We start from the raw sequence: 15,399 nt of genomic DNA on the forward strand, positions 1-15,399 counted from the left end.
TCTGGCCATAAAAGAAGTTACAAATGGTTAAGTTAGATGGTGGATAGTTTTTCATTTTTTTAACACTTTGTATTTGTTCGCGTTTTTCTTTCATTTCGTTCGTCATATCAGCTTATCGCATCACTAAGCTAAGTAAATCGTTGACACTGACCCAGGAAAACTTCACTAGAATTATTTTCTATACGAACGAATTGATTTGGACATAGCATATTTAATATAGTGAGCGAAGATTATTGAAGGTAATGAAAATTACACCTGTGATGAGTAGAAAATATATTAGCGTTAATGATAATAAAAATATTCAACAATAACAAGTAAAACAATTGAATTAAAGTGCAAAATCACATAGGGGCATCCAGTGTATTATTCATTTTATACTTGGTAAAAACCGTGATGAACCCAGCCACGCTTGAATGAAACGTCGACTCCAAATTAGTATATTATCTTTCTTGAGCTAAATCATATACATGTTTTCATGAAACACATTGTTTCACTGGTTAAACAATTGAAAATACGATAGCGAACATTTCTTTGAGCTGCTTCAATATTTAACAATGCTTGAAGTTAACTAACAACACACAATCAATTAAAATTCCTTGGAAGATGTCCCAATGTCATTACTTTAACTTTGATAGACCTTGGATACTTAAACATAAAGATTAAACATTATGATATTCTTTCAAACGTATTTTTATTAAAATCAAATTCAAGATTTGCAAAGTTCTCACAGAACTTCAAATGTTTCTAATTTTGGAACTAAATTCATAAAAGAGAGGACACACTCCTGAAGCATAAATATCTCAGAACAAAATGTTTATGCAATTACTGACAGATGGCTTTGTGGTAAGTAGCTTGCTTACGAACCACATGTTTCCGAGTTCAGTACCACAGCGTGGCACCTTGGGCATGTGACTTCTACTATAGCCTCGGGCCGACCAAAGCTTTGTGAGTGATTTGGTAGACAGAAACTGAAAGAAGCTCGTCGTATGTATATATATATATATATATATATATATATATATATATATATATATATATATATATATATTATATATATATATATATATACATATATATATATATATATACATATGTGTGTGTGTGTGTTTGTGTGTCTGTGTTTGTCCGCCCACCATCGCTTGACAACCGATGCTGGTGTTCATACGTCCCCGTAACTAAGCGGTTCGGCAAAAGAGACCGATAGAATAAGTACTAGGCTTACAAAGTATAAATCTTGGGTCGATTTGCTCGACTAAAGACGGTGCTCCAGCATGGCCACAGTAAAATGACTGAAACAAGTAAACGAGTAAATATAATTTATCCGATTTTTAACGAATTCGAAATTCGCAGTGATCCCACTTGTCTTTCACTAGAATAATCAATAACTTTATTGATCACAACTGTAACACAGCTACGTAAAACGTAACGTCTTTGAAGCGAATTGATGTTGGACGTTAATGAAAAATAAAAGTATCTCATCAAAAGTTAAATATTTATGCTAGGACAGCAATACAATTTATGACGTATATTTTGTACATTTTTTTTAGGATTTTTCATTCATTTTATTGAATTGAAATCCCTTATTGATTGACATTTTAATTAGCTCCAACATAGGTACATTGATTACAAGTAGCAAGCGAAAGTGAAATCATTTGACCAATATTTCCTGACATGTTTAGTAAAGAAAACTTCATATTCAGCGAAATTTGGGTCAAATAATATAATCTTAAACACTTTTGACGTTACCGGTGGCATTTATTCATTTATTATTTCTCTAACTTTTTGGAAATGAAAAACAAATTATAGGAAAAACAAAATTTTATTGGTATTTTAATACTTTTCTTTTTTAGAAATTTTTATTTCTTGAAATGTGTCTGTTAACTATTTTTTTTTTTGATATTTTTGTAGCATTCTAAAATATTATCTTTTATATTTTCTTCTTTTCTTCTTTCAAAATACATGAATTTCAACTTCTTCGCTACTACCTTGCTTGTGACACATGTTAATGGTAAATTTGCTAAATATAAGAAATGCACGATTATAAAATGTTTCGAAAATAAAGAAATAAGATTGCTTGAATATAATACAGAATGATAGATGATCAATTTATTGCAGGTGCAAAAATGTCAAAATTCACATCGGTAAAAACGATTATAACGGATTTACGCTTTAAATATGTTAGTCGATAAAATTAATCACTTGAGATCTGAAGAAATGGGAATATCTGAAATTGCTCTCCGTTTGAATTGAAAGATCGGTCGAAAAACCTTAATGTCGAGTTGACTAGCCCATAGTGTACTATACGCTAAATGGAGAGCGGTTAATGTAATAACAAGTAATTTCCAGATAATGATTACCTACATTTGGGTTATCTTTGTTCATTATGATAACTTATCTATTCTTAATAGAGAAAGTGATCCTGAAATTCTGTTATCTGTAACATTTGGAGACATTGTGTTTCATTCTAAATTGCGTCGAATTTTGAATTGACACTGTTGTGTGTTAACCATATCTATTTCTTTACTACCCACAAGGGGCTAAACACAGAGAGGACAAACAAGGACAGACAAACGGATTAAGTCGATTTTATCGACCCCAGTGCGTAACTGGTACTTATTTAATAGACCCCGAAAGGATCAAAGGCAAAGTCGACCTCGGCGGGATTTGAACTCAGAACGTAACGGCAGACGAAATGGGGTTACGCATTTCGCCCGGCGTGCTAACGATTCTGCCAGCTCGCCGCCTTGTGTTGACCATATCACCTAGTGAAATTACATATGTCGCATAAAACTGAGCTTTGTTACTGTTCGTATTGCAGATGATGCAGCGCTTTGGTATATGCTTCCCTTCTTAACTTTGGTAAAGTATCCTAGTCCTTTCCTGAAGCGCAAAAATAAAACTAATCTTTCCTATCTACAAGTTATTTGTGGAGTTCCTTTGACAATATTGTTTATACTAATCAGAAATCCATAGCAGACAATTCGGTATCTCTAAGTGTTAAACTTTTGGGGGAAAACACTGACGTTAGCTACAAATCACGTTCTGCCATCATGAAATATAAGGAAGGTTATTGCATAATGTTCCTTTGAATAAAACCTTATGAAGAACGGAAAAGCAGACAGCCTGAGCAGTAACACCAAGAGTATCGCGAAAATATTGTTGTGTCTGAAATAAATTCCTCGGGAACATTCATTTCTTTATTATTAAATTTCAAGTACTTTCCTTGTCTACAGACGAATGATAATGTAGAAATGAGATACAATTTAATACATTTCAAGCTTGTATATGTGTTAATTACGTCAATGTTTGATCACCAAGACATCTTACTTGAATTACCTGAGTAGATCTTTATTATATATATACATCCTAAATATAAACTTATTCAATGAAAATGCCGAAACATCTTAAATATGACGACTTTCATCTTCGCTTTTCAAAATAATTTTTGCTCGTTTTATTGGTTTTTGCTTTTCTATATTTCACAGGAGCCATGTTGCAAAAAATATCACTTTACACTTTGTAAACAAAATTGGAATTTTTTAGGCTTAAGCGGAATATATGAAGATATAAAAATGAGAAACCGAAGTTGGTTAGCATGTAACATGGTATAACAGATAAGTTTCTTTTATGAATCAAATATTTTGGAGGAAATGAAATCGTTAGAGATATTTAGGTAGCTATATGACTTCTTCCAGTTAATCACTTCTCTGTATTTACTCAAATATATATTTTCTACAGGTTGTAAAGGCAATAATTGAAAGGTACATAATTAATGAAGATACCAAATACAGAGATGAATAGGCACATTGCCAGTTAAGTAGTAAAAGACACAAATAATGTTAATTAAACAAGTGTTATAACGAGAAATTTGAGTGAAGAATTAGAATATAATCTAGGTGTATATATTCATGCGTATATCCATGAATAAAGACCTATGAAAGAGAGAGAGAAAGAAAGAGAAAGAGAGTGAGAGTGTGAGCAAGAAAGAAACGCGGCGAGAGACAGACAGACAAAAACAGACAGGTAGCTACATTAAAAACCAGGTAGATAGATAAATATTTACTTAAAAATTCAACAGCATAAATTAGATAATCTATTTTGTGTAACGAAAAAAATCTTCAAATCAGTTATGCAAAAAGATAATTTAATTCGGAAATAAGTGATGATACTCTTTAGGATGAATACGACAGTTATGAGAAGAGATTTCTTTTTCACATTCACCACTCTTTCATTTTTTCATCTTCTTCCCATCCAAAATCATTACTTTCGTTTTTCTCTCTCTCTCTTCAAACACATAAGACACACATGCGCACACACAAACACACACACACACATATACATATATATATATATGTATATATATATATATGTGTATATATAAAAAGATATATATATATATATGAGAGACAGAAATGAATAAACAGACATATAGATACAAAGATGGATAGTTATATACAAGCTTCCCATATTAAATAAAATGCGAGGTATTCAAAATATATAATTTATTCACTTGAGTTTCATAGAATTGCTTCAATTTCCATATAGACGACTTTGATGGAAACACAATACCGGCTGAAAATGAATTAAAAATTTTCATTCCTTTTCTAGTTGCTGGAGAAATAGGGAAATTTCACGTGCGTGTATACGTACTAGGTAGGTTTACAGGCAGAGAGACGCACAAATACAGACATATATGTATATACATATATAACATATTTGTTTGTATATATATATATATATATATATATATATATTATATATATATTATATGTATATAGTAAATATATGCATATATATAAAAATATACATATATACATATATATATATATATGTATATTTATAAATATGATATATATATATACATTCAGATATATATATATATATAAATATATGTGTATAATTTAAAGAAGAGCCACCATGTAGCGATTCAACAATGATATAATTAAATCATACCATATAGAAAAAAATTAAAGATGCGATAAAACATTTACCTAGAACTAAATGAAGTACGAAATAATAAATAAATAGTATATAATTAGTAAATAGACTACACGTGTTTCGTGGATATATTTTCAAACTGATAGTAGTATAATCAATTCAATTTAATTATAGTGACTAATCAGGTCCAAGATGAAAACAATAAAATAATCATCTTATGCGAAAATATAAATATATGTAAACATACGTAATTTTTCTATAAAAATTCGAACAAAATTCAACAATATATTTTAAAATAAAAACACGAAATATCTTATCAAATATATTCTGTTAACTAAATTTTTAAACATAATACGTAGGACTTATTGCTTATAATAAATTTATGTTAGTAAAAACATGGTGTAAATAAAATTAGAATAAATAGATATGAATATTTATTTTATCTATGAATTAAAACAAAATACTTCAAACAATATATATATATATATATATATATATATATAAAACATTATTGGTGAATTGAGGAAATGGAGCTGAACGCAGATTGAACAGAAATCGTTTTATTTCATTCTACACGTGTTTCGAAAGGCACAAATTACCAAAATCCGATTGAATAATGGGACCATATTGTGTCTTTCTCTTCAGGAAGAAAAAAGGAAATCCGTTAGAGAAACAAAATGGGCATGAGTATAGTTTTTGATAATGAACTCACCAAGGCTAATTTCCTAGACGTTACACTTAACCTTAATAGCGACTCATACTGCCCTTACCATAAGCCTTCCACTAATTTGAAGTATGTCAGTGTCTTCTCAAATCATGCCAAAACCGTAACAGACAATTTGGTTAAAAACATCTCTCTAAGATTGTCTGGCTTGTCCGCCAGTGCCGATATTTTTATGCAGAAAGCGGAATTTTATAACGCCGCACTGTCCAAGGCCGGTTATAGGCAGAAGGTAATTTATATTGATCCGGCCCTTCCGATGCCATCATTCGGTCATCAGGATAGGGCCGTATATAATAACATTAACATTTTAAGTAAGGACGGGAGCGCGGCGGATGCCGGGGTAGTCGCTCCCGCATTTAATTTAGCGAACAAGGATAATTATCGGTCCGGGAGGTCTTACACTAACCCAAGACCCGTTATTTATCCGAGAATCACCCACCAGAGTGCGAGAGCTAGCGTCCCGACCCATCACACTGATAGGAATAAGCATATATGGTTTGTAATCCCCTTGGTAAGCAGATTAGAACTAACCTCCCCCTCTTGTTTAGACAAGCCATCGCCAATAACTTCCCCAGAAATTCCAAATATTACTCCACGGTTAACTCACATAAAGTTAGGATAGCTTTCTCCAACACTAAAAACCTCGCCCAGATAATCGCCTCCCATAATAATAGGCTAACTTACTACGACCCTATCACCTTTTTCCGGAGGCACAGCCTCTTCCGCTCCCGGTTAATGCTCAGTAGGAATAATTATAGTAGTAATAATGATATGAGAGCCAGTACAGTGACACATAATCTCAGCTCCAGCCAGGGAGTACCCACTAGGGGTATAGTTATAAATAGGGGTGTTGTGGTTGACGGTAACAATGGGAGTAGGGTAGAGAGCCCCAATAGCAACCCCAGCATCATTTCCCGCAATAGCAGCACCACGGGCACTAGCATGACAGTACTCTGATAGATAGTGGAGAATCAGGGTTATTCCTATAGTTAATAGTGACGTAGTGGAAAATAGAGTAGTAAGCGGCTGCAGGTCTCGGAACGAATATAGTGACAGGAACGCAGTTCTAATTTCAGAAACTAATCCTAGCAGATTAAGATTTACGTCGGCGAACTCCAAGATCAAAAAACGCCGTCTACCAATGCAAGGTTTACAACGGACTCAGATGTCTTCACTTATGTAGGGGCATCATCCTCAAGATTGTCTTTGCGTGTCTCCAATCATTACGCAACTTTTCGGGACGTGAACAAGCGCCAGACCACGGACTCAGTAAGCTAATATGGCGACTGAAGGATACGAACTTAAGCTACAGGCTGGAATGGTCAATTTTGTCGGTGGCCCTCCCATTTGATAGGGGCAGAAGACAGTGTAACCTTTGTGTCTCCGAACTCTTCCATATTTTGTTTGCCAGAGGCCGGATGGTAAACGGCTCTTACAGTCGGCTTTTCGATGCCCCCATTGGCGGCGTTACACTTATCTGGCTTTTAAATAGCGTTTATAAATAATACCGGCACCCATAGCCCTTGGTAACAAATTCTGAAATAGCCTTTAGATATCTACGATTATCCACTGCAAGGGGAATTACTCCTGTAAGACAAACGGGGCTTGGTTTTCCACAGGGGGGGGGTTTCCTTGACAAGGCAGGCTCAGATGAACACACACACACAATAAAACATAATATATATATATTTTTTTCTTTCTGCCACCCAACGGTTATCACGGCAGTAGCCACTGACAGCCGAACGATCAAACGCACACACGTACACAAAAAGTGTTTTCTACCCCTACGCCAACACACACATATATAGAACAGTATACACACACACACGTCTCTAAGTAGATTTTTTCTCGCCCCTTATAAAACATCAAATATTCCTTAAATAGTCAGAACTTTATTCGGTCACTAAGAACATCTATACACCCTCACCCACATGATTGACCGATGCCTGACCTGTAGAATTCTTCAGCCACCGGTTCTCAGCAAACACTGATAAACAGTTTCGCCATGGGCTCTTAGGAGCACAGTTCGATTTGGTTTTTGCTCCGCCTCTGTTCTGTTTTTGTTTCTCTAACGGATTTCCTTTTTTCTTCCTGAAGAGAAAGACACAATATGGTCCCATTATTCAATCGGATTTTGGTAATTTGTGCCTTTCGAAACACGTGTAGAATGAAATAAAACGATTTCTGTTCAATCTGCGTTCAGCTCCATTTCCTCAATTCACCAATAATGTTTTAATTTCAATTATCCGCACCAACGCACGGTTGCAACGCCAGATGGTTGTACCTCCAACCGTGCTGTTTACTGCTGTGATTTTTGCTACTAAGGTATCGGTTAACTTTTGATTAATCTACAACAAGATTATTCATCTTTCTATTTCACATTATATAATATATATATATATAATATATATATATATTATATATATATATAATCTCTATACAATATGTTACATTACTCGGTAGTCAAGATAAAACTCTGAGTTTCAGATGCCGAAGTGGAAATCCACAACACCATCTCTTCGGTATCTGGCTATTTGAAAACGTTATGAAAAAATACCGTTAAAAATGAAGGGAAATTACTCTGTTATAACTCTGCTTTGCCTGCGTACTTATACATCGCTCGCATTTTTCGTCATAAAAATTATATAAAAATACATAAAAATATAATAAAAAATATAAAAATATATAAAATCTTCTTGGGACATAACACAGAAAGCATGTTCTATCCGTTTTCTTAGGGGACCAAAAACGTAACAGAAATTTAGTCACATGTGGGCATGATCCGAAAAGCTCTGTCCTTGTATTTAGACATGTGGTAGGGTCTAAGCTGCTTTTCCAGATAAGCCATCTCTCCATGTCGCATAAACCGCACCTTCCGCTGCCGTTAGTATAGGGCTTACATCTGGCCAAAATCTTCCATTGTATGTTATAATCGACACCTTTATCTCTTAAAGACCAATATGATTGGATAATTGTGTCGCTTTTCTTTTGTTCCAGTGCCTAAAGCTCAAGTGTGGTTATTGAACCTGGCCTTGAAATTACCCTCTGTCAGGCCCACGTATTTCTTCGTCGAAACGGTGTGTTTAGTGGTTATAGAGTTTACGGTAGCTTCATATATGATGGTCTTGGACATGCAAGCTCCATTTAGCGGGCACAATTCTTTATTCCTGCATGAACAGCTGTTTTTCTTCTTGTGTTTTTTGTATGTTATGATTGATTATGTTTTTAAAATTGGTAGTTGAACTAAAACTAATTTTTAAATTGTGTCTATTAAAGAGTTTCCTATAAGCATGGTTAACTGGAAAATGTCTATCTATCAGTGCTAGGAAATATTTACCTATATTTGAAGGCCACCTCGGGTGAGTAAGGGGGCGTAAACCAGATGACCTTCCTATTTCTATTATTCCTTTTCCTTATTGTGGGCTGGTGATAGTGTTATTTTATTTTTCGCTAAAACCACTATCTTTTAAAGCTTTATTATAAACTGGGGCAACGCTATTGAAGATGTCCTCATTAGATGAGAGGCTAGAGATCCTCTTACTAATATTTTTAACTAAATTTTTGAATACTATAGGGGATGGCATGAACCTACATTAATATAACTTAGTCTATCATTGGGCTTCCTATAAGGCTTATAAATATTATTATTAAGATCTAAGGAAACGTCTAAGAAATTGACAACCGTCAGGTTAGTGTCTATAGTTATACTAAGTCCGAAGTGTTTCATTAACTGGATAATATCCTTCCTAAAACGATCTTGTGCTGGTCCATTTGTATTAGCTGTTAAGGCGAGGGCATCATCTTGTAGATGGCGAAATGTACGTTAGGGAATGTCTTACCGAAGGTATCTAGGAGAAAGAGTCCAATTAGATCACAGATGCCTGCCCCATCATATGAACCCATGCTCACATCGAAAGCGCCCTCCGTGTCGGTGTTTTTACCCACTTTGCATTCTCACTGAAAAGTAATGTCTTCTAGCATGGAAGATTATATCCTTATCATTGGTACTAATTTCTATGAAGTCACTAGCGAAGATTAGGGCTTTATCTAGCAGTTCTTTAGAGATAGAGGCATAAAAATCAACAATGGACTCTTTCTCCTAGATACCTTCGGTAAACTTAAATTAGATAAAAAAATAGAAACCCTCCCCCAAAAAGAGGCCTTTATTACTATTAAAGACCACAAAGAAAACTTCCTTTCCAACCCTAAATGTAGGCTTATCAAACCAGCCAAGTCAGAACTAGGGATTATTAGCAAAGAAATTTTAGATAAAATAAATACGAAAATTAAGACCGATACTAGGCTAGTGCAATGGTCCAATAGTATAGAAGTCGTAGACTGGTTTAAAGCTATTAAGAATAAGAAAAAGCGAGGTTTACATAATTCGATATTGTTGATTTTTATGCCTCTATCTCTAAAGAACTGCTAGATAAAGCCCTAATCTTCGCTAGTGACTTCATAGAAATTAGTACCAATGATAAGGATATAATCTTCCATGCTAGAAAGACATTACTTTTCAGTGAGAATGCAAAGTGGGTAAAAAACACCGACACAGAGGGCGCTTTCGATGTGAGCATGGGTTCATATGATGGGGCAGGCATCTGTGATCTAATTGGACTCTTTCTCCTAGATACCTTCGGTAAGACATTCCCTAACGTACATTTCGCCATCTACAAAGATGATGCCCTCGCCTTAACAGCTAATACAAATGGACCAGCACAAGATCGTTTTAGGAAGGATATTATCCAGTTAATGAAACACTTCGGACTTAGTATAACTATAGACACTAACCTGACGGTTGTCAATTTCTTAGACGTTTCCTTAGATCTTAATAATAATATTTATAAGCCTTATAGGAAGCCCAATGATAGACTAGTTATATTAATGTAGGTTCATGCCATCCCCCTATAGTATTCAAAAATTTAGTTAAAAATATTAGTAAGAGGATTTCTAGCCTCTCATCTAATGAGGACATCTTCAATAGCGTTGCCCCAGTTTATAATAAAGCTTTAAAAGATAGTGGTTTTAGCGAAAAAATAAAATATACACCTATCACCAGCCCAACAATAAGGAAAAGGAATAATAGAAATAGGAAGGTCATCTGGTTTACGCCCCCTTACTCACCCGAGGTGGCCTTCGATATAGGTAAATATTTCCTAGCACTGATAGATAGACATTTTCCAGTTAACCATGCTTATAGGAAACTCTTTAATAGACACAATTTAAAAATTAGTTTTAGTTCAACTACCAATTTTAAACATAATCAATCATAACATACAAAAAACACAAGAAGAAAACAGCTGTTCATGCAGGAATAAAGAATTGTGCCCGCTAAATGGAGCTTGCATGTCCAAGACCATCATATATGAAGCTACCGTAAACTCTATAACCACTAAAGACACCGTTTCGACGAAGAAATACGTGGGCCTGACAGAGGGTAATTTCAAGGCCAGGTTCAATAACCACACTTTGAGCTTTAGGCACTGGAACAAAAGAAAAGCGACACAATTATCCAATCATATTTGGTCTTTAAGAGATAAAGGTGTCGATTATAACATACAATGGAAGATTTTGGCCAGATGTAAGCCCTATACTAACGCAGCGGAAGGTGCGGTTTATGCGACATGGAGAGATGGCTTATCTGGAAAAGCAGCTTAGACCCTACCACATGTCTAAATAAGGACAGAGCTTTTCGGATCATGCCCACATGTGACTAAATTTCTGTTACGTTTTTGGTCCCCTAAAGAAAACGGATAGAACATGCTTTCTGTGTTATGTCCCAAGAAGATTTTATATATTTTTATATATTTTATATATTTTTATGTTTTTATATAATTTTTATGACGAAAAATGCGAGCGATGTATAAGTACGCAGGCAAAGCAGAGTTATAACAGAGTAATTTCCCTTCATTTTAACGGTATTTTTTCATAACGTTTTCAAATAGCCAGATAACCGAAGAGATGGTGTTGTGGATTTCCACTTCGGCATCTGAAACTCAGAGTTTTATCTTGACTACCGAGTAATGTAACATATTGTATAGATAAATTTCCTCTATTTACATAATATTGAGGTCTCTTTCTTTATTTTGCTATCTTACTGTTTTATCAATATATATATATATATATATAATATATATATATATATATATATATATATATATTATATATATAAACTCAGCTGCTGGACCTGATTGATTTCCAGCGATCCTTCTCAAATCTGGCAAACGAGCCCTTGCAAAACCGCTACAGCTTCTTTTACAGAGCTTTCTTGCAAGTGGTAAGCTCCAAGTCAAATTGAAAGATGGGATAATATGCCCTATCCATAAGGGAGGAAGCAGAGCAGATGCTAAAAAGTATAAGTCTGTCTCTCTGACCTCACACATCAGCAAAATCATGGAACGAATAGTCCACAAGAAATTAATTATTTTCCTTGAAGGACATTACTTGCCGATTGACATCCAGCATGGATTTCGAACAGTTAGAAGCTGTCTAACACAGCTCCTGCAACACTATGACTGGGTGTTAAAACAGCCACTAAATGGCTCAAGTGTGGATGTGATATATCTCGACTTTGTAAAAGCCTTTGTAAAAGTCGACCATGGTATGAGCTGTCACAAACAGCGTGATCACGGCATAGGGGGAAAGCTTGGAGAGTGGCTGCACAGCTTCCTAAAAGATAGAAGGCAGGCAGTAGTGGCCAATGGAGAGCCACCTCCAAGGAAACACAAATAACAAGTTGTGTTCCACAGGGCACTGTCTTGGGGCCACTGCTGTTCATAGTGGCCCTTTCAGACATGAAAAAATGACTGAAAAGGAAATTTTAAAATATATATTAATTTGACCGGTTTCACTCGTTTAGAAAAAGATTGTCAAAAGAAAACTGTAGAGCCTTGTATAAACTTTTGTGTGAAGTACTGGTTTCTTCCATTTTTATCTCATTGATATTTATTTTTTTTACATTTCCCTCCTTTTCCAGTAATGGATAATAACTACTTTAAGACAATATCAAAACTATCTTATGACGAAATGAGAGAAATTATAAAAAATTGGTAGATCATCACCAAAACTTGAGGACCTAAAACAACAGAAAGGGACAAGAATTAGCTGAATATTTGAAACTGCTTGGAACTGCAACAAAAATGTTTCTGCGATTGTCCTACAACTACCGCACAAACTACAACAAAACGCTCCTTTGGGTCTCATGTTTGCTATTTTCTGTATCTAGTGAAAGTGCGTGGGTTAAAGGAAGATCTGGTTTAAATAACTTGCCCAATCTTTCAGCAAACTGAAACGATCGGCCGTGCATTATGAAAGCTAAATAACATCGCAAATATTTGGATAAACACGAATCAACTTGCTCTTAGACAAACAGACATCTGTCAGCATTGAAATTCTCAATAAAAAGGTTAAAGAGAACAAAGATATATTTAACAATTGATTTCTGCTACTTGTTTCTTGATTAAACAGGAACCTGATTTTTGTGGAGATAATGAACAGAAATTATCGTTAAATCATGGAAACTATGTTGAATTACTGAACTATGCTTCAAAATTTGATAAAAAATTGGCACATCCTTTACAGAATTTGTCAGTTTTTTTCTGGCCGTTCTGATACAAAATGGCTTGATAGAATCAGTAGTCTCGATCGTAGAAAATGATATTAAAGAAGTCGTAATAGTCTCATCAATTGCCATTGTAGTGGGTGAAACGACAGATATTTCATGTACAGTTCAGTCTTTTACAGTATTGAAGTACGTGTTGGATTCTGATATGAAAGAAGTTTTTATAAGTTTTGACATTCTTAAGTACAGAATACATGGAGGTGTAACAGAATATATATTCAATAATTTGTATATATCCGACTGTTGTGAGAAACTTGTACGATTGGGCAATAGTGATGGAGACAATGGTGTTCAAATTAAAGTAAGAAAAAAAGCACCAACAGCTTTATTTACTCATAAGCTAAATCTTTTTTCCCCTTTCAGCCAGCAAAATTCATAACTAAATGTACAAGGTTTTTGAAGACCAGTGAAACACTAGCCTTGTTTTTCTGTCACTCTACAAAACGAACGCAATTTCTTGATGAGGTAGTGAGAAAACGCATTCAAAAGGCAGCACCAACGAGATGGACATCGAATTCAAAACTAATCCAGGTTATTTTACAATACTATGGGGACCTTTGCAAACTCTTCAACAATATGAACAATGATCCTATGTTGAGGCATCCAGATACGTTAGTGAGAAGCAATGGGCTTTCATTAAAACCGACATCATTTTAATCTACTACAAACCGAAATGATAAACATTTCATACTGCATTGAGAGGATTAATAGAACAATATAAATGAAGATCTACCAAAAATTTTCGAGGATGAATATGTAAAGTTTGAAGAATGCTGCAGTGAAAATAACTTAACTGAATCAAATACTCACAAGAAAGGTTCAGAAGAAATAATGGGAATATTTGGTCTAATTTTGACATAGTAAAATTTCCTGATTTCAAAAACTTTAAATTTCATTTGAGTATTTGATGAAAAAAATGTCAAGTTCTTACTTGCCAAGTTGATAGGGGTGCATTTGAAAATTTAGAAAAGAACGATGGAAACTTTTTCGACATCATAAGACTGAAAACGGATTTCGCTTGTATTTACAATGCAGAAGTGTTTTGAGAAAAATTCGTTAATACATTGCTTGACTTTATATTTGAAAATGAACAAACCCAAACGTTCCCTGAAGCTGGGAAGTTGCTTCAATTAATCTTGACATTTCTTGCTACAACTGTTTCATTTTCTGGTTTGAAAAGAATTAAGAACTACACAAGGAACAGAATGACAAATCAAAGACTCTCGTTACTTGCTTTAATATCAATTGAAAAGGAAAAAAATTGACAAAATGGAGCAAGACCCTACTTTCAATTTATATGAAAAAGTAGCTGAAATTTTTGCTACAACGAAAGAGGGAAGAATGTAATTCATGCACAAATATGCTACTACAATAAAGTAAACTTTTTTAACATTTCTTTCCTTTTAAATACTGATAAATCTTTTGATGATAGTTTACTACATAAAATCACCAACTGCCTACCCTGAATTATTACTGACAGCACGTGCTTGATTTCATATATATATATATATATAAAATCAAAAAATCTACTTAGGAAATCACTTGTAAGTAGTAACTATATTGAGAAGTAATGCTTGTTTCCACTTCAACATTGTCGTTCCGTACGAACCGGTCTTAGTACCATTTTTAGCTCTGAGGTCACCTCTCTATCTAGTTATTGATACAATCTACATCCGAAATATATTGCAAGCGGACGAGCGAACCCTTCCCATTTTCTAGCGACTTGACAGGTCCTGTTAAAATCATAAACGAAGGGTTCAAAATAGTCATCACTTTAGGGAAAGAGGTAGGTCGATGCGCTTGCACACTCGTTAACACTCGACAAGATGCTTAACTTCATTTCATTCGACTTTGCTTTTTATCATTTTGTACTTGATGAAATAATTACTAGTCAGGTAATCATCTAACACCCTTCCACAAAATTTCTGACCTTGTATTTATAGCCGTCAGGATTCAGGGAAAGTGTCTAACAAATATTCCATGTAAGTATATTACAGGTGTCTTCTCATCTTCTCACCCGAATGCAGATATCACGGTTTATTTAAAATATAATTCCGAGAGATATATAGTTGGTGTTCATAGTCGTACATATAGATACATAATATTGAAAATTGTA

This window comes from Octopus sinensis, linkage group LG2 (genome assembly GCF_006345805.1).
Source record: "Octopus sinensis linkage group LG2, ASM634580v1, whole genome shotgun sequence".
Taxonomy (NCBI): domain Eukaryota; kingdom Metazoa; phylum Mollusca; class Cephalopoda; order Octopoda; family Octopodidae; genus Octopus; species Octopus sinensis.